Consider the following 20,249-nt stretch of genomic DNA (forward strand, 5'->3'; position numbering starts at 1 on the left):
CTCATTTTGTTTTCCGATAAGCAGTTTAAAATGAAACTTTTTGAGCATTTCTTTTCTAGCCAGTGAATCCGAAATTGTGAATTTATAAGTCATAGAAAATTGCCTATTAACAAGGATGAAGTGACTTATATTTGCAATCTTTCGTGTCCAAGGAAAGAAGATATACTATTTATTTTTGGAAAGAAAATTTCTAGGATATTATCGAAACCCTTTGGCTAGACATTGTCTCATTCGTTTGTGAACTTCAGACTGATGTACAAATCAAAAATAAATAAATGAACAAAAAGGACACTGTGAGGGTTAATTTCACTTATGATCACTTGAACTTGTTAGAGTGCCACATTGATTGGGGAATGGACTAGTGATCTACTTATATGGACTCGAGCAATTCTCCCCTCATTAGCTAGCTTTTGGGTTGAGTTAGGCCCAAGTGTCATATCTTTACAAAACTTTTCCTACTACAATAACATTAAAGTTACAGAACTATTTCACATACATGAAATAAACACTAAACTTTTGCAAGACATAATCATAATGTCTATGTTGTACACAAAGATTTAATCAGTTTAATTTGTACATCAGGAGGAGTGACAAAAATGAAGCCATTCCTTAAAAAATTCTTCCCATCAAATACTGAAGAAGGCAGCCTCTGCTGGTGCTAAAGCAAACATGTAATGTGTATACAACAGTGAGGTTTTAACAACCTTCACTTTATCACTCTACATAGCTAGCTTGGTTGCGTCTCTCGTAGCTGGTCGTCTCACGGCAGCCATAGGACGAAGAAACATAATGGTAGTAGGAGGCTGCACTTTCTTTGCTGGTGCTCTTATCAATGGTGCTGCTCAAAACATTTCTATGCTCATCTTGGGTCGCATTTTGCTAGGCTTTGGTGTCGGCTTTACTAACCAGGTAGCAAAACATAGAGTAGTAATCTTATTTTGGTAAGTACAACAAAAAATCTAATATAGTGTGAAAATTGTTTACATTGCCAATCATTATTTTGATTCAAATTAACTTACTGATAAAATTGAAACTTCAATGTAAGGATTTCTTAACATTAAAATGAAGAGATTCAAGAACATGCATGCTTTATATTTTGACAAAAAAAGTATTTACCATCTATATGTTTGATCATCATGTAAAGTAGTAAAGGGACAAAGGAGACATAGTTTGGAAGTATATTTAATTACCGTATTCTATCATAATATTTGTGCATGTATTTGAAGGCTACTCATGTATGCCTGTCAGAAATGGCACCTTCAAAATAGCATGGTGCATTCACCACAAGCTTCCAATTCTTCATAGGCCTTGGCGATGTTACTGCAAACTGCATAAACTATGGCACCTCTACGCTCAGCTAGGGATGGCGCCTTTCCCTCAGCCTATCCATAGTTCTAGCCGCAACAATGACCATAGGTGCACTTCTCATTCTAGTTTTAAAAATATAGTGGTGGTGTCAGGGTCAATTTGCGAACACCTCAACTATTTTCTCAAGTACTTGCTACCTCCCTCTAGCACAGATATTGGGCATTTCTGCCCATTAAAGCTTAGTCATATGTAAAGAAATCACCTATCCCTCATTACCGGACCTTTACTCTAGAGTCCTAAAGCAAATGCTTCAATTTCCTTTCCCTTGAGCCAGCCCTGCATTTTATATCTTTGACGAGATTTGAACCACGAGCTTCTATTATTTTTATCTCATTTTATGACCACACCTTGGGCACATGTGCACTTCTCGTTTCCGACACACCTAGCAGCCTAGTTGAGCGAGGAAAATTGGAGCAGGCAAAGCAATCTCTGGCAAAAGTGCGAGGAACCAATAACAACACTGAAATTGAAGCTGAGTTAGCTGATCTTGTTAAGTCTTGTGAAATTGCAAGAGCTTCACAGGAAGAGCCTTTTGTGACAATCTTTAAGAGACAACACTGGCCTCATTTAGTCAAGTCCATTGCCATACCATTTTTCCAGCAAATGAGTGGTGTAGACACGTGATTTTTGACCCTCCCGGCACGTTTTCACTATCTTATTTACCGATTTTCCTTTTTAGTCTAATCTTGGACATTTTTAACTTTTGTTTCTTTATAGTAGGTTTTATTAGAGAATTTAAAAACCGCATTCGCAACAAAAAAAAGAAAATTTTTGCAAAAAAATTGCATTTTTTTTTAATCTATTTTAGTTAATTTTCAAGTTAAAGATTGGAATAAATAAGTATCGAGTAACTGGTTATTTTTAATCTTATTTTTTTAGTTAAGAATAGTATTTTTATGAATTAAATAAAAAATAGAACCAATAGTGTATTGCCACTTGACAAAATTCCACTCTTCTACACAAAAAGCACAATCCATTTTGGGAAGGAATATTTCATTCTTCCTTCCCAAGATATTTTTTACACACATGGGCATTTGGCAAAAAGGAAAAGAATGAGCACACTCAAAACCTTACACCTAGATATACTTTAAATAGCTAAATATAGAGACACATAAAAAATAAAAATAAAAAAGAACAAGAAACATCAGCCGCAATGCTCATACAGTAGCAGCTAGAGATAAACATAGCCGCCATGAACCACTCGAGAAGCATCCCCCGTCGTTCATTCGTTACCACAGGCTATTTCTCCAGCTTCCTCATTTGCTGCTCAACCATTTAAACCACCAAATAATCCATAATCTCCTACATTAACACCAACTGAAAAGGGAAAAAAAAAAAAAAACACCCTTCAACTCCATTAACTAACCATGTGCACCCGACACTAACACCCACTAAAACCGCCACCTCTGCTCCACCTTTTCTTTGCCGTTACTCACCATGAGAACGAGCAGCATCAAACAGCCTTGAAACCTTATTCTCACTGTCTACGAGACCCCGAAATCAGTCGTTTTCAATAACTAGAGGCTCTCGTATTTCAGTTCTTTGGTCGAGAAAGTTAGTCGAGGTCTGCTGGTGTTACACCTCGGCAATTTCATGTCGTTGCGTCACGAGTAGACTGACGTTAGTTAAGGCGGACACGAGACCTTCACGACTATAAGAGGACAATTGGCAGCCTTAGTGTATAGGCGATACGATTTTGGAGTCGTAGGATTTGGTGGAAACTAGATTCGTCAAAAGGAAGTAGAGTACATGTTATGTTGGGAAAGATTTCATGGTCATTGGACTAACGAATGTTGGTGAGGATTTAAGGACGAGTTATAATGTCCATTAGATCGTTAAGGAGGTGTTGCACGAGTACCAAGAAGGTTCCATAAGGATTCGAGATCAAACGAAGCGACGAGAACGAAATCGGAAAAACTGAGAATTATACGGTCCAATGTACGGACGGTATATTTTATACGGCCCGTATGTTTGGCCGTAGAACTCTTCCAGTGAAGGGGAAAAATTCTGAAGATTCTGGAAGGAACATACGGTCTAATATACGGACCGTATAAATTATACGGACCGTATATTATACCGTATATTCCGGGTCGGGTCCAAAATTCTATTTTTATAAAGGCATGATTTTCTCTTCTTTTTCTCATTTCCCACGATCCAAATACTCTCCAAACCTCTAGAAACCTCTCCCTAACACATTAATACACATCCAAGAAGAGAAATTAAAGGATCAAACACCAAAAGTTAGTAGAATCAAGGGTGTAAATGCTTCCGGAAAGTTGATAGAAGTTGGAAATCTCCTTGGTAGTCAAGTGGAGTTCTTCACAAGTGGAATATTTTTACTCAAAGATCATCTTTACGTAATCAAGGTGAGTGTTACGATTATTTTATGATAGTAAGGGTGTTGAGTAGTTGAAGAACTCGAATTACAAATAAGTATGAAGTTGTATTCCAGTTATGATTATGGAGGATTCCGGAAATGAGTTTAGAAATTGAATAATGTTTAACTTGAAGGAAATTGGTGTATTATGATATTATGAATGTTGTTGTATGGTTTGGGAGCTGTTTGGTTATATAAGGAAAAGTTGTCGAAACAAACGAAATGCTGCCCAATTTTCGTTAGCCTTACCCGCTTTAGTTAAACGTAAGTATGCCCTCAACAATCTAACTTTCGTACGAACTTTCTTACATGTAGAATCGTAAGTCGGAAGGAGAGCTCTTAGTCGACGTCGTTAAGGAGACACAAATGTATGTGAGGCTATCCCCTTCTTCTTTCAAAGGCATGACCCCTATATGTTGATTTTGTACATGATATTCTCTATATTTTTACTCCCAGAAATGCCAAAAGCTTATAGTTCCTAAAGAATCTTACAATGACTCCAATCCGAAAGATTTTCAAGTTTAGCATTCTAAATGGTTTCCTGACGTGACTGAGTGGGCTATAAAGCATATGGCCACTGTTCGTGTCTAAGTGAGCTATATTACATATGGCCCAGTTATAAAGCATATGGCTTGACTTATGTACGAGATATATTACATATGGCGGGAGGTTACGTCATGGATCCCCGATTACACGATCTAATGATGATGATGTCATAAGGCACTCGGAGGCTTACGACCTTATGTCACTCCGAGAGAGTGCACTTTCATTTGGGCTCTCATGCATGCTATGTATGTTATATATGCTATAGATGCACAGCCACCTGATCAGCTGGCCTATTATGATATTATCCCGGACGCGGGCTATGAGATGATGGATCGGGCCGTACGTTCCACGGCAATTTATGGATCGGGCTGCACGTTCCGCAGCAATATATGATATGATATGTTACACGTATGCATGCATGGTTCCGCCTTAAGAGGCAAGCAGTTACTAGCTATCTTTTCATCTTTGTTTTGTCTTCTAGATCTTCTGTTACTTTATGATATATGCCTTACATACTCAGTACATTGTTCGTACCGACATCCTTTCTTTGGATGCCGTGATCATGCCGCGGAGTAGGCGGGGAGACGACCCCGCTTCCTAGGAGTCGGCTCGAAACTTGCACGGAAGCACTTCCATAGAACGGAGGTGCCGTCTTGATATATTCTTTTGTGTACATATTTGGATATGATGGGGTCCTGTCTCATCGTCATGACCTCAAGGTTCCAGTTAGAGGCTCGTAGATACTTGTATGTGGGTAGCAGTTGTCATGTGCCCTCGATGTATATTTCGTACGTTATTCTTTTGCTGTCATGAATGCTGGTATATGTGGATATGTGTACATGTTTATGAAGCTTATATGAATACAGGTTAAGACGATAATGGTATAATGTATGGTGCTCGGTATCTAGCTCCGGGTACCCGTCGCGGCCCTCTAGGCGGGTCGTGACAGCTGGCGCATTGGTTCAGGTTAAAAGTTCAGATTTTTATTCCCGTGATGTATTTCGCAATATTCTCTTAATGCTGGTTTGAAAGCTAAATACACAGTGTTTGATTTTTATTAAGGTCTATTTCTTATCTTTGCTGTCTCTTTTCAAATCATTGTTACTGTTTAGTATGTTTAAATCCATGTTTTCTTTTGTTTATCTTAATTAATTCCATTAATGTTTCGTTTAATCTGCTGCTGAGTGTTTGAGTTAACTCTCATAAGATTTTGCTATATGAGGTTAAAAATAATGATATGGAAGACTTAAGTTCAAATGTTACTTCTTTACTGTTAAATGGGTTTTGGTTTTTATTCGAATGAAAAGGACTTGGGCACTGTTTATTTTGTTTGACGTGAACGAGACTAAAATAAAAGATTTTGGGGCTTTATTTGTTTGCTAGCCTTGAAAATTGTATTAACTGTTTTGCTGGGTATTAGTTCTTTTGTTTATTATAATAAGAGTAGAAATGGTAATATTCATATGGTGTGTTTATCTTATATTCTACGTCTAGCTAAGTTTTGGAAATAAACCATAGTGTTCCATCTTGCTTATCAAATCTAGGAAAATGAAAAAATAGAAAAGCGTCTCAGATTTAAGAGATAAATTAATTATTTCAACGGTAGACTCTTTAGGTGCGTCTTCAAATGTGTTGATCATGTGGACAGACCCGTTCCTTGGTTAAATGCATATAATTAAAGAAAAGTAATTGTGTTATTAGATGGGTCATACCGCTCCTTCACCTCTACTAATAATTGTGTTGACCTACGTGGCAATCCGTTCTTGGTTAAATGCATATAAGTAAAGAAAAGTCATGTGGGTCATCCCGCTCCTTCACCCTCTAATAATAATTGTGTTAGTATTAATGACCCGTTCTTAGTTAAACGATATAATTAAAGAAAAGTCATGTGGCCATCCCGCCCTCGACCCTCTAATAATAATTGTGTTGATTACGCGGATTTAATCTGTTCCTGGTTAAATGCATATAATTAAAGAAAAGTCATGTGGGTCATCCCGGAGTTGGGGTGTGGTGATAAATCAGAGATTTATGGCCAAAATTGGAAGTGAATTCTTGTATTATAGTAGGCAATGGCAGGAGAACTGGTTTTTGGAAGGAAAGTTGGAATGGTCAGGTTGCTTTAAAGGACTGATATCCGATTTATTCTTGTTATGCAACAATCCTGATGCTACTGTTTTTGATTGCTGGAGCCCTCATGGATGGAATTTAAACTTCAGAAGGTATTTGAATGACTGGGAGGTTGAAAGAGTGGCAAATCTTTTGAAGGATAATGAAGGTTTTACAGGTATTTCTACTGAGTCTGACAAGCTGGGATGGAAACATAGCAGGGATGGAGTGTTCTCAGCTAATAGAGTTTAGAAGGGATATTATGGGATTGGCAAGAGACAACCCACACTTATGGAGGATAATCTGGAAAAGCATAACACCACTCAAAGTAAAATGTTTCACTTGGCTGGTGGCTAGGAGATCTTGCCTAACACATGAAGTGCTCCAGAAAAAGGGGCTACCTGTAGTTTCTATATGCTGCCTATGCAACGAAACAGGGGAAACAAACAATCATCTATTTCTCCACTACAGATTCACAACTCAGATTTGGGCAGTCTCTTTTAGCCTCACAAAGGTTAATTGGACCATGCGAGAGCACACCTCAGATCTACTGAGTTGTTGGGTGAGAAGAGGGGGAAGTAAGAATCAGAAGAAGTGGAGGAGGATTATCCCAACCTGTGTTTGGTGGTCTGTATGGAAGGAGAGGAATGAAAGATGTTTTGAAGATAGGTCCAATTCTATTCATAATGTGAAGGGAAATTGTATTGTATCTTTTTATTTTTGGTGCAAAGAACAATGTATAGTAGAAGCAGATCAACTTGTAGAATTCCTAAGATCTCTGTAAGTAGCTCCCTCTTGCTCTTTTTTTTTTTCTTTTTCTTTTTGGAGGTCGCCAACGTCCTTAATGCTGAGGAATACAACAGTACCAGTTTCTCAAAAAAAAAAAACTATCTGGTTGAAAAACTGTCACAACCAAGAAAGGGAAAACCAGAAATTATCCTCTCTCACATTACTTATCATATGCCCAGACATCTTTACATTTCCAAAGTTTCTTAGCTAAATTCTCTGCCCAACTTGAGCCTAGGACTTTTAAAGAAGCTGCTCATGACCCAAGGTCGGTTGAGGCAATGCAGTTGGAGATACAGGCAATTGAGGCTAATGAAACTTGGAGGATTGTTTCTTTGCCTCTTTGAGAAAATGTTGTGGGCTTTAAATGGGTGTACAAAATTATATATAAAGCTGATGGTAGTGTATAGAGGTTAAAGCTGGGCTGGTGGCAAAAGGTTATCGCTAGAAGGAGGGGCTAGATTACCATGACACATTCTCAGCTGTGGCCAAGATGTTCACAATGAGATCTGTTATAGCTCTGGCAGCTTCTAAAGGATGGCACATGTTTCAAATGGATGTTTACAATGCCTTTTTACAAGGTGATCTTAGTGAGGAGGTGTACATGGAATTGTCTCCTGGGTTTGGGAAGCAGGGGGAGCACAAGGTGCGTCACTTATTGAAATCACTGTGCGGGCTCAAACAGGCTTCTAGGCAGTGAAATATCAAGTTAACAGAAGCTGCTATGCAAATAGCACACAATCCTATTTTCCACGAGCGCACAAAAGACATCAAGAATGATTGTCATTTCATTCGGGACAAGATCAAAGGAGGAGTGGTGGAGGCTTCTTATGTTGGAACCAAAGATTAGCAGGCAGATCTTACAAAAGGGCTTGGTCGAGTTCAGCACACATATTTGTTGTGCAAGCTAGGAGTCTTCTACTTACTTCACCCTCCTGCTTGAGGGAGAGTGTTATACACTAATACAGTGTGCATGAGCTACACATGGATGCATCCTAAGTTGGTTAGTTAGTGCATCAGTTGAAAGTTGTTAGTTTAGTCTGACAGCCGGCGCAGCTTTTTATAAATAACTATATGCATACCAAATGATTAAAAAACAGAAAAATATCTTTTCCATTTCTCCATCCTTTCTTCTCTCTCGGGCTCTGTGAGTTTCTAGTTTTCTTCCGGATCTAAGGAAAGTTTACCGTGACGAAAACAAATAACCCTAAACTTTGTATACAGAGATACCATTAATACAAATGGCATCAACATGATAACAATCACGAAGACCATCAATCCAGTAACAGGTTAATCTAAGAACCTATTTTTCTTCCTAAGCCAAAAAAGAGAAATGAAACTAAATTACACATAACCATTAAATAGTTGTGGTCTGAGTATATCAGATCCTCTGTATCAATTCTGCTCTAATTGGAGCTTATTTCATTCCAATACTGGTAACGATTTCGATTCAAAAAAATAATTCTTATGGCGCCACATAAGAAAATTAGGGTGGGACATGAGGACTTAACGGAGTAGGGATAAACATGACTTTTTTTTAGCTTACAAGGAAAAATATGGCCCTAAAGTAGGATGACAAGGCAAATATGTTAAATATTTATAACGAAGGGCAAATATAGCTTATTTTTTAGAGTACAAGGGCAAATCTGACCTTTTTCTGTAATTAAAGACCCACAAGGATCAATTCACCTTTATAAGAACATAATAGAGAGGTAAAAGTCTTTGACTTGAGGCAGCAAATGGAAATTCATATTTTTGTTGACCAAGTCTAACTAAACAACATTTTCCTAATAAAGTTGTTCACCATACACTGAATAAGAAGTATACAATGAATGAAGGAAAAGAATGGACTACAATCACAAAAGGGATACACATTTGAAGAAACTTCTTCTTACATATCTTCCTATCTTCACCTGTCATATCTTTAAGTGATTTGTCCTAGCGGTCCCAAAAGTGGGTTCCAGATATAAAGTCTGAAGCTGACTTTCATGTAATATAGTTAAGAAAAGAAGTTGACATCACTCTATCAGAGAGATGAGACATCCTGGGTTCTTTTCTGTATTGTTCATGTGGGGTGTTGCAGCTGCAAATGTGCACTTTTCTTTGTTTTCATTATGAGGTTCCATTTTTCGTGATCTAGTCTTTCCCCTTCTGTTGTTAGCAGGTAAATACAACCTAATTGTAGCCATCTATGAATTCATTTCTGTCCATTTTTTTCAGTTTTTCTTAGTTTGATACTTTGATCACATGATAAACAGTGCTGCTTGATTTTTTCTTATTGCACTTTGTATTGTGTTTAATGCCTGTTGTCTTGATCTATTCTCTTTCAATAAGTTTGTATGTGGTCTCAGTTTGTTTCTTATATACTAGAGATTTGCTTATATTTCCAGGAGATAAGCTGGGGAGCAAGCGACCCACCATTATGGTTGGTAGACGCAGGGGCGGACCTATGTTCAATTTAGTGGTGCTCCAGCACCCGTTAAACGCAGACTAGGTATAGTTATATAAAAAATATACAAAAATTTGATGTAAAAACTCAAAAAGCACCCTGGAAACCAAAAACACAGCTGGGTGCTTTGGTTTCCAAGCGGAACTTTAAAGATTTAGGTGGCTAGGGAACATGGGCTCGAACTTCCACTAGGGATTTTATTTTCATTAACTTTAATGAGGCACCCACGACCCTTAAATCCTTAGTCCACCACTGGGTAGACATCATTTAACATAAGATTTACTAGTGGATGTTCTATTGAGGTTGCCTGTGGAAACACTCTTGCGCTGCAAATGTGTGTGCAAGCATTAGTATGCTCTCATCAAAAGTCCGAGTTTCATAGAGAAGCATTTTCATGAAAAGAACAATCATGCCGTCTCCTCATTTGTAACTTAACAATGTCATTAGATGAAGGAAAGTTCGTTGATTTCTCCTTACTTCCCGACAAAATAGTTCCAGGTGTTCACCCTGAACAAAAAATTCTCCATCAGTTTGGGGGGGCCATTGATTTCACGTCCGTTGTGTTGGGAAGAAACAAGCAATAACCAAATTGCACGACGAGATAACAGCGGAAGAAATACCCAAGTCAAAACTTCCCACACTATTTGAACCAAAAGAAGACAATAAACACTAGCACAAATGGAAATCCGAGCAGCAGCTATACCAAAAATAAAATGGCAAAGCAAGCAAAAATAAATCGAATGCAAGAGACACCAAATTTACGTGGTAAAACCCCTTCAAGGTGAAGAGGAAACATCCACGGGACCTCCGCCCCACAAAAGCACCACTATAATCAACAAGAGTTACAATAATGTTCTCCAAATGGCTACAACAACAAACCCAAGCACGGAGCAACAATACATAAACGATAGCACCAAAACTAATGAAGAAAGGAGAGAAATCACCTCCAAAACTGAGCTGCTGTTCGTACTAAAAAACTGGAGCTACAGAGAACAAAATCCGATCTTCACTGTTTAAATCGAAAAACCAGATGTTGAGAACCCCCAGTTCAAATTTCAGCACGATCCAACAGTTAACGAATTAGGAAACACAATTTAAAGTGAACTGCTATGGCAGAAAATTTCTGGACGAAAATCTGCTTTCTCTCTCACGTTTTTCTCTCTATATGGCTGCTATGAATTCACTCTTGTGTTCTAAAAATAAGACCTAAATTGATCCTATATATAGAGGAATTTTCGGGAAAAGTGGCCTGGTCCAAATTGGATTGGATTTTATTAATTCAATTCCACATTGGAAGGAAAAATTCAAAAACCTAACAATTCTCTCCCTCCCGACTATGTGGAGGAAACCGCTATCCTGGCAATCAAGCAACTGTCACGCCCCAGCTGAGGAGTCGTAACGAGTGCCCGACCTTTTCTGATCAAGCACTCCTACCTTTACACTTGAAACTCACTGAACAACATGGTGGCCCATATATGACTTTTAACTGAATTGTACACATCGGTGATAATAACATAACAATCTCCATGTCCAAAACTCATAACCATCATTTACATATATGTATAGAAAATAATACTGTAAGCCAACTAGGCCGCTACGAATGTCGTATAATGGAATAAAAACTGACAAGGCTATCTAACTTTCTAACCACATACAAATGTCTACAGACCTCTTATGGAATATAAACTGTAGGAAGGACGGGAAAAGGCCTCGTCATACTCATGTATACAAATCAAAATATCATACCAAAAGCGACTCGGACCAAGTGGAGCGCCGACCGCAAATTTGAGAGAAAATCCTACTACGCTGGGCTGCTCGTCTGACTACCTGAACCTGTGGGCATGAACGCAGCGTCCACCAGAAGGGACGTCAGTACGAATAATGTACTCAGTATATAAGGCATGAAAATAACATAAGAAGGAACGTGGAACATAACATGAGACCAAGATAACCTGTCATCTGGAACGTACAATATGTAATGCTTGGATCTTAGAAATCATATGTAAGTAAGCACATACATGTATATATATATAATATAAATGTTAGTGTTGCGGAACATGCAACTCGATCCATAAATGTTAGCATTATGGAACGTACAACCCGATCCATAAATATAGTGCTGCGGAATGTGCAGCCCCATCCATATATGTTAGTACCGAGGAACGTACAGCCCAATCAATAAATATCACATGTTAGTGCCGAGGAACGTACGGCCCGATCCATAAATATAATATGTTAGTGCCGAGGAACGTATGGCCCGATCTATAAATATAATATGTTAGTGCCGAGGAACGTACAACCCGATCCATAAATATAATATGTTAGTGCCGAGGAACGTACGGCCCGATCCATAAATATAATATATAAATATACATAATGTAAATAGTATGCATGAAAGCTCATATGAAAGCTATAACTTTATCGGAGTGACGTAAGGTCGGTAACCTCCGATTTGTATTATGGAACAATCATTATCGCTATATCTCACCTTGATGGAACAAGTAACATAAGGTGAGATCAACAACAATGAGTAGAATCAAGGAAATCATGAAATAACCTCAATAATCTCATAATAGCATTAAAATCATAAGCTTTGGAATTTCTAGAATTAAAATCATCATCATCAGGTTCATCATAGAAAACATCTCATCTTTAGTATCATAAGAAGCTTTTAAGAATCATGAACTTTTAACTTTTGGATGTAAAAATGTTATGGAAAAATATCCGGAATCATAACATAGGAATCATGCCTTCGAAAGAAAGGGACTAGCCTTAACATACCTTTCGGTCTCCTTAGCCACTCAACGTTTATACTTCCAAGCTCGTGGATCTACATATAAACCATTCATACCATTGTTAGGCTTAATGTCATACGCTCATCTTGAGCCTTTAATTCAATTCCGTTTAGAATCTGCCGAAATTCAGGCAGCATCTCCCCTGTTTATATTCCTAGCCCAAAATCACAATCCAACAACCACCAACGACAACAACAATACCAACGTCACAACAACATTATCAACACTAACTCCCACATGATGTTTTCCAAGTTTCTCAATTAACCAACTTGTTATACGACTATTTAATAACTTTATCTCCGTAAATAAACTGAAATTAAGATTAATAAGGAGAGATTCATACCTTATTCTCACTAGATCTGCATGATCTTCAATATTTGCTTTGAATCCAAGCTGAAATCCACGACAAAACGATACTATAATCACAGTTGCACGATACCCGAGCCTCGATTTAATACTCCGCCACTTGAAATCACTCACAAACCCTCAACAATGTGATATAAATATACTCTCATATGTTGGCTGAGCTTTGGGGAAATGTTTTAGGTGAAAATGAGGGGTTTTGCCCCTTTTATAGAGTGTTTAAGTCGGTTTGCACCGACTCAGATTTTGCGCTTCGTGTTTATGGTCTTGGGTCACGTTCGCGAAGGGTTATTCAGAACTCCTCTTCGTGTTCGCGAAGGGTTAATTTCTGCTCTAGCGGCCTAACTTGTAACGTCCATAACTCTCTACTCCGATGTCCTATCAACGAACGGTTTGTTGCGTTAGAAACTAGACTTCATGAACTTCAATTTAGGCTTTTGATTTGCTCCAAAACTCCTCATATACTAAAAGATATTTTTTCCCCAAGTAGGGCTAAAATTACCCCTCATATTTTCTCCAAAATCCAACAAACTTAATTTCCTTGTTCAGTTGCCCTCCAATCCTTCCGTAACTTATTATATGAATATATATATATATATATATATATATATATATATATATATATATCCTTTAAGGCAACTCCAGAGTCCATACCTAAAACAACCAACACTTATAAATCTCAACGTATAGAACTACGGGGTGTAACAACAACTCTCTAAATCTAAACTTGCCAACCAAGCCCAGAACAACCTGAATGAATGACATCTTCACAATTGGAGAAACGATTTCATCAAAATCAACTCCCTTCTTCTGATTAAAGCCCTTGACAACCAATCTAGCCTTGTACTATGGAATTGGGCTACCATCTTCATGTTTCACCCTAAAAACCCACCTGTTTTTCAAAGCTTTTCTATCTCTAGGAAGCTTAACCAGATCAAATGTATGATTATCATGCAAGGATTTAATCTCATCTTGCATAGCATTAAACCACCTTTCTTTTTCTTCACTATCCATGGCCTCATTAAAACTTTCAGGTTCTCCTCCATCAGTTAAGAGTACAAACTCATTGGGAGAATAACGAGATGAAGGTATTCTCTCTCTAATAGATCTTCTGAGAGAACTCTCTGGAGCATCAATAGCAGCTGGTTGTTGTCCAACCACATCATCTGCAATTGGAGCATAAACAACATCATGCTGGTCATTCTGAACATGATCACTATCTTCATTATCAACTTGATCTTCATTATTTTGAAGATTTTCTTTAGGTGCAATAGTCACAGGAACTAGATTAACATCAACTAAGCTCTCATTACTCTGAGAATCAACCTTCTCAGCTTTGTTAAATCTTCAATTGTCTAGTCTTCAAAGAACACAACATCACGACTTCTAACATGTTTCTTCTTAATTGGATCATAGAAACGATAGCCAAATTCGTCATGACCATAACTAATGAAGATACATTGCCTAGTTTTAACTTCCATCTTTGACCTCTCATCCTTAGGAACATGCACAAAAGCCTTACACCCGAAGGCTCTCAGATGAGCATAAGAGACATTCTTATCAAACCAAACTCTGTCAGGGACATTACCATCCAAAGTAACAATAGGAGATAAATTGATAATATAGGCGTACTGTATTAAGTTCTTCTGCCCAAAATGAATCTGGCAGCTTAGCATCTGAAAGCAAACATCTAACCCTCTCAACTAGAATTCTGTTCATCCTCTCTGCTAAACCATTTAACTGAGGAGTCTTTGGAGGAGTTTTCTGATGCCAAATACCCTGCTGTCTACAATAATTATCAAATGGACCAATGTATTTACCACTATTGTCTGAGCGGATGCATTTTAGTTTCTTCCCTGTCTGTCTCTTAACCAAGGCCTAAAAAGTCTTGAACACATCAAGTACTTGATCCTTGGATTTCAAAGGAAATACCCAGAGTTTGCGAGAATGATCATCAATAAAAGTCACAAAGTAAAGTGCACACCACGAGAGCTTACTTTAAAAGGACCACACAAATCAAAATGTACCAACTCCAGCAAATCCAGCTTTCTTGAAGGCGAATGACTCTAAAAGGAAACTCTTTTTTTGTTTTCCGGCTAAGCAGTGAACACATCTCTTTAACTTGGCTTGTTTCACTCTAGAAAGCAAATTCTTCTTAGCCAAGTTATCAATCCCCTTCTCGCTCATATGACTCAGCCTTCTATAACATAACTCTGATGAAGTATCATTCTCTGCCAAATTTACTGAGTCACCACAAATGGAGCCCTGAAATAAGTAAAAGTCAGATGTCTTGTTACCTCGAGCCACAATCATTGAACCTCTAAGAAGCTTCCACTGGTCACCACCAACGGTTTGATCATAACCCTCATCATCAAGCTTTCCTACAGAAATCAAATTCAGACGAACATCTGGAGCATGCTTGACATTGTTAAGAACCAACCTCGAATCATTCTTACTTTTCAAGCAAACTGTGCCAATACCAAATACCTCAACCTCACTATCATTGCCTATTCGTAACATTCCAAAATTACCAGGAGCGTAAGAAGAAAATAATTCCTTCTTTAGCGTGACATGAGAAGTGGCACCTAAATCCACAAACTAGGTAGACTTATCGCAAACAATATTGATATCATTTTTACCACAAGCAACAAGAAGATCATTTTCAGCAACAACAACAACATAATTTTCATTATCGCCTTCTTTCTTTTGCTTTTTCTGGTCTCTCTTAGAGCCCGTTTAGATTGGCTTATAAGTTGCCTATAAGCTGTTTTCAGCTTTTTTGAGTGTTTGGCTGGCCAGCTTAAAACCATTTTGTGCTTAAAATAAGCCCAAAAAATTAATTGGGCCCGTTTGGCTTAGCTTACCTAAAGCAGCTTATAAGCTGAAAACAACTTATAAGCTGCTTTTTTTAAGCCCATCCAAACAGGCTCTTAAACTTGTAGCAATCTTTCTTAATATGTCCTTCCAAGTGACAATAGTTACATGTAAGATTCTTGTACCTGGAGGATCTTGACTTGCTTCTACTTTTGCCTCTGTCATTTTGACCTCTGAAGTTACTTCTCCTCCTGTCTTCAGTAACCAAAACATCGGAGTGTGAAGTTAAAGAAGACGAAGCTTGAGATCTTCTTCTCATCTCTTCATTCAAAATACCACTCTTAGCATATTCCATAGTTACACCATCACTGGGAGCAGAATTAGTCAAAGAAACTCGAAGAGTTTCCCAAAAGTCTGGCAGAGTATTAAGAGGCCAAAGTCCCAGTATTTCTTCATCAAGCTTGACACCCATTCCAGACAGCTGATCAAGGACACCCTGAAAATCATTGATATGATCAAAAATATGGCTGCCCTCTTTGTATCTAATATTCATCAATTGTTTCAGTAAGAACAACTTATTATTGCCAGTCTTTGAAGCATAAAGTGTCTTAAGCTTTTCCCACAAGCGTTTAGTATTTGTCTCATTCACAATATGATTTCGAACATTATCTTCAACCTATTGCCTAATATAGCCACAAACCTGTAAGTGCTCAAATTCTCACTCTTCATCTTCAATAGACTCGGGTTTCTTAGAAGCAAACACATGTAAATGCAATTTCTTGACAAATAGAAGATCTTTCATCTTGCTTTACCAAATATGGTAATTACTACCATTTAAGAAAACCATCTTGCTCATATTTGCCTCCATCATTCAAATAGACAATCAACACAACAAAATATAACCACAAGCTCTGATACCACTTTGTTGGGAAGAAACAAGAAATAACCAAATTACACGACGAGGTAACAGTGGAAGAAATACCCAGGTCAAAACTTCCCACACTATTTGAACTAAGAGAAGACAATAAACACTAGCACAAATGAAAATCCGAGCAGCAGCTATACCAACAATAAAATAGAAAAGCAAGAAAAATTAAATCGAATGCAAGAGACACCAAATTTACGTGGTAAAACCCCTTCAAGGTGAAGAGGAAACATCCACGGGGCCTCCGGCCCACAAAAGCTCCACTATAATCAACAAGAGTTACAACAATGTTCTCCAAATGGGTACAACAACAAACCCAAGCACGGAGCAACAATACATAAAAGATAGCACCAAAACTAGTGAAGAAAAGAGAGAAATCACCTCCAAAAATGAGCTATTGTTCGTACTAGAAAACTGGAGCTACAGAGAACATAATCCGATCTCCACCATTGAAATCGAATAACCAGATGTTGAGAACCTCCAGTTCAAATTTTAGCACGATCCAACGGTTAACGAATCGGCTAATGCAATTTAAAGCGGACTGCTGTGGCAGAAAATTTCTGGACGAAAATCTGCTTTCTCTCTCACGTTTTTCTCTCTATATGGCTGCTATGAATTCACTCTTGTGTTCTGAAAATAAAACCTAAATTGATCCTATATATAGAGGAATTTTTGGGCAAAAGTGGCCTGGTTCAAATTGGATTGAGTTTTATTAATCCAATTCCACATAGGAAGGGAAAACCCAAAAACCTAACACGTTCTTTGGCCCAGTTGATGGCCTATTCTTACTGGAGAAAGCGGAGTTTCTTGCTGAAGATGATTATCGCTTGGCTTTGTGGAATTCATCCACCAGAAAGTTCTGGCCTCTGCCTCCTGTGTCTTTTGAGCTTCATCCACTCGAAGAACATGATTATGAATTTGCATTAGGGTTTGACCCGTCGACTCAAGATTATAAGGTTCTATGGGTTCAAATATTTTGGGATGACTGGGGACTGGACGTTTCTCCTAATTGCTTTATCAGTGTCTATTCCTTACGCAACAACTCGTGGAAGAACCTGAAATCTGAATTCCCTTACTGTTGTAGCTTACACGAGCCCATTGGTTCCACTTATCTCAACAGGGTATATTATTGGCTCTCTGGACGCCTAGATAATAAAAGCTAGCGCAAATGTTCATTTGACATGGGAAGCAAACAATTTGGGGAGATGCAAGGACCAGTTATTCCAAATGCACAGTAGGGAAAGCTCATGTTGCGTGGTGAGTCACTTGCTATCTTAGTTATCGACCCTGATAAGCCAATGGCATGCATATATGATGTGTGGGTAATGAAACAAGAGGGTAGTTGGACAAAAGTTCTTACTACTGTTCAACCTCTAATAAAAGTTGCTTATTGGCCTCGCAGCGTCTGGGAGGATGATAAGATGATTTTCGAAAGCTTTGAAACTTCACAGCTGGTGCTATATGACCCTACAACAAGGCAAGTTACAGATCTCGGGTTTGAGCTGGACTTAATCATGGGTTGCTATTGGGTTTTCAATTACAAGGAGAGCTTAGTTCCAATAAGGAGAGGAAATGATAGCCAGGGCAAGGATAATGCAGTTGAGCAAATCGACCACTTCTTCAATGGCTTACAAAGAACATCCCGGCCCGTTGGTTGTTACCTATAGAACATTCAATAGCTTATAAAGAACATTCCAGACATATTTGGTTGAAATTCGGAAAAGAAAAGGACTTGAAGTTGAAATTAAAAGATGACACTTGAAAGTTGAGCTTGTGCTTGCACATGCGTTTCACTTGTAAAAAAGTTGAAATTTTGTGAGTCGAGAAAAGAGATTCAGTGGAGAACTGATTCTCACCACTTGTTCAAACTTGAAAAATCCAACTTCAAGTTAGAGTGAGAAGCTGGATACAATCTATAACCAAACAGTTGTTTGAATTTTTTTCTTCAATGTCCAAATGCCTCACTAGTGTACTAATAAACTGGATATATTTCGCAAGATACTCAAATAACAAGAATATCTTAGTTGAAACACAGGATCCCTAATGTTTTCAAAGATCACACAATTTTAATTTTTAAAGGATGTCACATTAAAATTAGTCAAAATTCTTGTTGCAGACTTGCGGTGGCTAAATGCACAAAACGGTTGATCACTGCATTGATTGAAATGACAAGATACCTTTGTTGGAAAAATAGGACTTTTAACGTTATCAAGATCAAACAATTTGCGGCTCACACATCTTACATTTGCGGACGATCTCATGATCTTCTGTAAAGGTACTGGAATATCAGTTCAAAGGATAATGGAGGCATTGCACCACTTCTCGTTACAGGCTTAAGTGCAAATTCTGACAAATCGAGCATCTACATGGCTGGTGTGGATGATGAAACAAGAATGAAACTGTTGGAAAGCACTGGGTTCAGGGAAGGGTCCTTCCCCATGAAATATCTGGGCCTACCTCTGTCGCCAAAAAAGTGGACCAAACTTGATTGCCATCAACTTAGTATGAAAATTACAGAGAAAATCAGGGCTGTGGCATCACGGCATCTATCTTATGCAGGTAAACTACAAGTTGTTAATTCAGTTCTCTTCTCTCTCCACAACTTCTGGGGGGCAGTTTTCATCTTGCCCCAAAGTGTGTTAAAGGATGTCGACAGGAAATGCCGAGACTATCTGTGGGGCAGTAGTGAAAATGCTAAGAAAATACCCTTGGTAGCATGGGAGAAGGTATGCAAACCGAAGAAGCAAGGTGGTTTGAATATTCGAAGTTGTAGGAAGTGGAATATGGCATCGGTGGGTAAATTAGTTTGGCTACTTGTGACTGATAACGAGGCACTGTGGGTTAAATGGGTTCATGGCATTTATATGAAATCTGATATGGATTTTTGGAATCATACTCCACCTGGTGACTGCAGCTGGTACTGGAAGAAACTAAATAAAATTAAGCTAGGGATGCAACAATGGTTTAGTCAGAGAAGGTACATGCTCACGAAGGACGGCAAATACTCTGTCACGATGAGCTACCTCACAATGCTGGCCAATACAGCAACAATTGACACACATGATCTGATATGGAGTAAGCTACTCCAACCCAGGCACCGGTTCATACTATGGCTGGCTACTCAGAACAAACTGTTGACAAAAGATAGGATGGCTGGAATAGGCATAGGTTGCGATAAAGCAACGTGTGTACTATGTGAGCAAGACGAAATGGAGGACCACACGCATTTATTCGCTGAGTGCGCATGGTCTAAGACAATTTGGCGAGGCGTTGAGCAGTGGCTAGGGGTGCAGGTACCGCAGGTAGAGGCTAATATGATGCTGCAATTTATACACAAAAAACGTTGGTGCAGAATGAAAAAGGAAGTTATAGCTGCTGCCCATGGTGCAAGAATATATTTCATTTGGCAAGCTAGGAATTGGAAGATATTCAAAGGAATTATGTGAATACGAGCACAATAATGCAACAAATACAGCTTATAGTGCGAGGAAGAATAGAAATGTTCATAGATACAAAGCGAGGCAAGGAAATGTATAGGATATTTAGAGACTCTATGTAATTAGTAGTGACAGAGACATGGTGTCTTGACAACCTTCATGGTAAAGTAGTTAGGATTTGCTCTTATTCTAGGAATTTTGTTGATGGTTGGTGGTAATAAAAAGATTTACAGGTTATTACCAAGATCAAACAATTTTGAAAATGTTAGGATTATAGGAAAGT

The 20,249-nt window shown here is 38.3% G+C and overlaps 1 long non-coding RNA gene and 2 pseudogenes across 1 annotated transcript; all 3 read left to right on the forward strand.

Annotated features, from left to right (window-relative positions):
• The first annotated feature begins 584 nt into the window (after positions 1 to 584).
• On the forward strand, positions 585 to 1,992 carry LOC132034664 (sugar transport protein 5-like; annotated as a pseudogene).
• Positions 1,993 to 2,864: 872 nt separating this feature from the next.
• LOC132035140 (uncharacterized) lies at positions 2,865 to 5,753 on the forward strand. Its single transcript, XR_009409178.1, has 2 exons — positions 2,865 to 2,922; positions 5,227 to 5,753. It is a non-coding gene; the product is annotated as an uncharacterized LOC132035140 (long non-coding RNA).
• A 1,932-nt stretch (positions 5,754 to 7,685) lies between these two features.
• Positions 7,686 to 18,313, forward strand: LOC132034665 (F-box protein CPR1-like; annotated as a pseudogene).
• The last annotated feature ends 1,936 nt before the right edge of the window (positions 18,314 to 20,249 follow it).

This window comes from Lycium ferocissimum, chromosome 10 (assembly GCF_029784015.1).
Source record: "Lycium ferocissimum isolate CSIRO_LF1 chromosome 10, AGI_CSIRO_Lferr_CH_V1, whole genome shotgun sequence".
Lineage (NCBI taxonomy): Eukaryota > Viridiplantae > Streptophyta > Magnoliopsida > Solanales > Solanaceae > Lycium > Lycium ferocissimum.